The following is a 5,651-nucleotide window of genomic DNA, read 5'->3' on the forward strand; positions in this document are numbered from 1 at the left end:
GTCTTGCATCATTGTTGTTAAAGCATGGGAGTATGAATTAAATGTTTGTGGAAGAAGTCTAATTGCATTGTTGTGAAGGCATAGTGTTTGTCATTCTTTGTGTTTGTTGTGTTTTGTATTATGCATGCATGGGCGTCGTTCATTGAGACCAACTCTTGTCCCTCTTAATCTGCATCTTGAATCTATCGTTAGAAATCCTAGGGGAAGAGGAAGTTCAAATAGAGCCAATCTTTCAATGGATGACCATAATGATAATCATGTTGAGGACCTTGGTCACATAGACCAACAAGGTATCCTTCATCCCAATGTGCACAATGAGAACATACAAGTACCATTAGGCATGCCTAGGCCATTCATTCACCAACCACTACAACAACAAGGCCAAGTTCCATATGGAATGCCAAGGCCAATGTATGCTCCACAACCTCCCATCAACAATTAAGGAATTCAAAACCAAGGTGTTCATGTTGCACCTCAAGTAGCTAATCCACCTCTTGCTTTAAGAGACCATTATGTGCCTAATGAGTATAATGCACCTACATGCATCCAATTGCCTCCATTTAGAGCACATCATTATAAAATTAAGCCACAAACCATTCAAATGCTTCCTAACTATCATAGACTTCCAAGTGAAGAACCTTACAAGCATTTGGATGAGTTTCTTGAAGTATGTTCCACCGTAAAATATACGGACATGCCGAAAGAGGTTTTAAGACTCAAACTTTTTCCATTCATCTTAAAAGACAAGGCAAAGTATTGGTTTAACAATCTTAGGCCTTTTTTAATCACTTCTTGGGCAGAAATGCAATAAGAGTTCTTGAAGAAGTACTATCCGGCTTCTAAGACCAATGCCATGAGGACCTCAATTCGAGAATTTTCACATGAGGATGGAGAAACATTTCATGAGGCATGGGAACGCTTCAATGAATTGCTTAGGAAGTTTCCACATCATGACATGCCTAAATGACAATTAGTTCAATACTTCTTTGAGAGCTTATCGAACAACTATAAGGGTATGGTTGATGCTTCCATGGGTGGCTCATACATTGATAGGCATGAGGATAACGTGTGGCGTCTCTATAAAAGCATGAGTGAAAATTCTTTACATAGAACACTATCATCCAAGAATGGTAGAAATTCACAAGGTAGGAAGAGTGTTGGCTTACATCAGGTCGACCATTCAAATGAAATAGCCGCCGAAATGAAGTCTTTATCTCAAAGGTTTGATTAATTTTTGATTAACCAAAACTCGGCGAACCAAGTATATTCCTTCCCTAACCATTCTCATCGTGCATCAAATGAAACATGTATGACTTGTTCTAGTGTTCTTCATTCTACTTCTCACTGTCCTCAAGGACAAGTGCAAAGTGAACCTAATGAACAAGTCAATGCGGCTTTTGTGAACCAAGGGAACAATCCTTATGGTACTCATTATAATCCAAGTTGGAGGAATCATCTGAAATTTCTCTTGGAAAAACCAAGGAGAGGGCTCAAATCCTTCCTAAGGCGGTTTTCAAGGGAAGTACATTCCACCTCCACTTCAAAACCAAGGATCCCAAGGTTATAGACCCTATCAATTATAAGGGAATCAATTTGCTAATTCTTATTTTCTCAACCAATCTTATTCCCAAGGTAATACTAGAAGTCCTACCTTTGAAGATAAAGTTTTGAATGCTTTGGGCACTTTAGAGGCTAACACTCAATTGCTTCATTCTCACTCTCAATCTATTGCGAAGCTAGAAACCCAAGTAGGGCAAATAGCAAGCACTCTCAATGCAAGAGAGAAGGGAAAGATGCCTATAAATGCTCCACCTAAGCAATAATGTGTTGTGGAAACCCATTCCTCATCGAAAGGCCACACCATTGAACATGTTAATGCGGTGACTACCTTGCAGAGTGGTAGGATTGTGGACAATCAAGTTGGAATGTCTAATGAAGAGAGTGAACCGGTGCAACCTCAAGTTGTCACCCGTCCCGTTTCACATCTCATTCCTCCTTTATTGCATATACATAATCTTGTAAATGAGAAAGTCTTAAAAGATGTGTTTGAAAAAGAAGTTTTGAAAAATGATGTTGAAAAAGTTTTATTGAAAAATGATTTGAAAACTTCTTGTGTTGAAGAGAGTTCAAAAGAAAATTTTGAAAAAGTGTTTGAACCAAAGGTTCCATTTCCGGATGCCTTAAAAGGATCCATTTCAAAAGACAAGCAAAAGGCAAAAACCAATGAAATCATGGAAATGTTTAGGCAAGTGAAAGTTAATCTTCCACTATTGGATGCAATCAAGCAAATTCCAGCTTATGCCAAATTCTTGAAAGACTTGTGCACCCAAAAGCGGAAGAACAAGAGCCAAGCACCAAGAAAAGTGGTTTTGACCGAGCAAGTAAGCTCAATTTTGCAACATAACACTCTTCTAAAGTTTAAGGACCCCGGTTCACCCACTTCATCATGCATTATTGGTGATCATATCATTAATCTGGCGCTTCTTGACTTAGGAGCAAGTGTTAACCTTCTTCCATACTCGGTTTATGTCAAATTGGGCGTAGGTGAATTGAAACCGACGTTGGTAGTTTTGCAACTTGCCGACCGATCCATTAAGAAGCCTAGGGGTATAATTGAGGATGTTTTGATAAAGATTGACAAATTCTTCTTCCCGGTTGATTTCGTTGTCAAAGACACGGAACCGATTCCCAATCCTAAGAGCCAAATTCCCATTATCCTTGGCCGTCCTTTCTTGGCAACCGCTAATGTCAACATCAATTATAGGACGGGGATAATGAAAATCTCATTTGGCCACATGAAGGTGATGTTGAATATCTTTAATCCCACACCCAATTCATTTGACAAATATAAAGGAGAAGTCGATGTTGTAGATGAATGTCATGATCTTCAATGCCAAGGAAATGCGCTTTTGTGTAAAACCAAAACTTCCAAAGGATCATCTTTAACCTTACATTCTAAAAGTCTTCTTTCAAACTCTTGTTTTGAAAGGGCATGGATGCCCAAAGGTTGTAATTGCATAGAGAAGGGACTAAAGACTTCTTTTAAGCTTAATCCAACAAGTTCTTCAAAGAACCATTTGTTGGGTGGAGTTCAAAGCATTTATCACCCCGACAAGGAGGGGATGCATTATAAGATCTTTGATCCGGGCTAAAAAAGCCCAATGTCTTGCTAGAGACGTTAAAGACTAGCAAAAGCATTCGTAGGGTGTCAAAACCCTATTCCTCCCCCATTTCTATCTTTCATTTCATTTCTTGTGAAGTCTGGATACTTATTTTTTGGTTCATATGCATTTCAAGAAACTTTGGTGACGATTGCATAAGCTTTCATGTCATTATTGAGCATTCTGCATAGTTCGATCGATCTCAAACTTAAGTTCGATCGATCGAACTCTTCTCTGCATCCAACACTTAGAAAATTTTTCGACCCGCAGAAACCTGCATCCAAATCACCTCTCTGTCCCACCGTTCGAACCAACTCCAAGATCGATCAAGAGACCTTCGATCGATCCAACTTCCAAGTTCGACCGATCTCATGACTCAACACTTAGAAAAATTTTGAGCCTGCATCAACCTGCATATTTCAGCTCTCTGTCTGATCATTCGAAACATTCCAAGATCAACCTGAATGTTCTTCGATCGATCCAACTTCCAAGTTCGATCGATCTCATGTTCTAACACTTAGCCAAATTTTTGAACCAAAAACCTGCATATTTTTGCTCTCTGTCTGATCGATCGAACTCTTGTTTCGATCGATCTCAATCTTCATTTCATTATTTTAACTTTTCAAATTTTCAAAAATCCAAAAATATTTTTTATTTTATTTCATTTTACTTTATTTTATTTTATTTTCATTTTATTTTATTACATTTTCAAAAATCCCAAAATATCTTAATTAATTTTTAATTATTAAGTGTTTATTAAAAAAAAAAAAAAAAAACCTTTGAAGTGAGTTCATCAAAGTTCGATTGATCACAGTTGAGTTCGATTGATCGAACTCTATCGGGAATGTTTTTAAAAATAGAACTAAGGGTTTTTAGATCGATACCTTAGATCGATCCAACCTTCTCAAACCCTACCCCTCACTCCCTCTCTGCGCCGCTGTGAGCCTCAACCATCTTCATCATCTCCAGCGTGTTTTCCTGCGAAACACAGTAAGCTTCGACTCTCTTTCTCTCTCTTGCATTTTGGATCTCACCCCCTCTTTGCATCCACTTCTCTCATTCGGTTGAGGTAAGATCCGAAGCACCATAGTTGATTGCATGCTTCAATCTCATGTATCTATGCTTTATATGCCGAATCCATGTCATTTTCATAATCAAATCCTCCGTGGTTGAAGCTTGAAGTATATTTGTATATATTTGTATATATGCGTATATATTTTTGTATTTTGATTTGATTTGGAAGGATGGGCCATGATTGGGTGTTAGAAATTGTTGATTTGTTGTGTTTATGGGCCCACGAACACGTTCGTGTGGGCCCCATGCTTCCAAGGTCACAGATCTGTGACCTTTGGGTTTTCATCGTCGCACAATTAGATCGATCGAACTAGTATCTCCGATCGATCTTGAGAGATCGATCGAACTCATGTCTTCGATCGATCAAAGTAGTGAGATCGATCTCACTTACTTTCGATCGATCCAACTTTTGTGATCGATCTCACTTCTTTTTATGATCGATCTAATTTCACAGATCTCACACACACACTTAATTCATCATATCCTATGTTCATGCTATCATATCTATGCCCAATGCCTGTGATATTCCACATTGGATGCATTTCATACTTACATTGTTTAGCATGTTTCATATTCTACCACTTGCATAGATTTATGTCATATTTGTTTTGTCTATTTTACTTGACATACATAATTCTATTTCGTGCTTTTAAATTTCTTATTCTGGCACTAACTCCCATTCCAAGTTTTTCTTTTTCTTTTTACAGGCCATGGTAAAAAGGAAGACCATTGCCAATAGGTAACACGGGCCCACCCGCCATACTAGGCCACAGACAGAAGAGCCCGCAGAGCCCTCTTATGCACAGCGGGAGCCAGCACAGGCTACCCCGCCTCAGTCACCATCTCATGAGCCTGAGGATGACCACATACCATCCACCTCTGCGGCTCATCCTGCTTTCACTCCATCACCACCTCCACCGCAGACTGGAGCTGAGCATTCACATATACCACCTCAGCCAGCTCAGCCAGCTTATCTGCGGCGTGATAGGCCCACGCCTCGATATGCACACATGACACTTGACCATGAGTCAGAGTTTGACACGGCCTTCTTCTCTCGATCGGTGCTGATCCGATCCGCCTACCAGGATATTATTCAGAGGGGCCTAGTCGCTATTCTTGCCCCCGTTACAGAGCCGGTCTACCCATGGCTGGTTTGGTTGTTTTACCAGAACCTTCGACCATCGCCGCGTACCACAGCCGAGATGGTCACTTTTATCGATGGCCATCCGATCACCATTGCAGTGGACACTTTAGCCCGCTCGTGCTGCTGTCCACACAGATGTCCCCCAGAGCTTCAGGACAAATATTCGAGGCTATTCAGGCCTTCATATGCCGACATGGCAGTCTCCCTCACAGGTCACCATGCTAGTGGCGCGACTTTCGCCACCCGAACATACTTTCCAGACGACCAATGGT

The 5,651-nt window shown here is 40.2% G+C and overlaps 1 pseudogene; it reads right to left on the reverse strand.

The window, feature by feature from the left end:
- Window positions 1–858: 858 nt before the first annotated feature.
- LOC132287389 (small nucleolar RNA R71) lies at window positions 859–957 on the reverse strand (annotated as a pseudogene).
- Window positions 958–5,651: the final 4,694 nt, after the last annotated feature.

This window comes from Cornus florida, unplaced genomic scaffold, assembly GCF_030987335.1.
Source record: "Cornus florida cultivar Cherokee Brave unplaced genomic scaffold, ASM3098733v1 CherokeeBrave_3.0.0_Hap2_Chr11, whole genome shotgun sequence".
Taxonomy (NCBI): Eukaryota; Viridiplantae; Streptophyta; class Magnoliopsida; order Cornales; family Cornaceae; genus Cornus; species Cornus florida.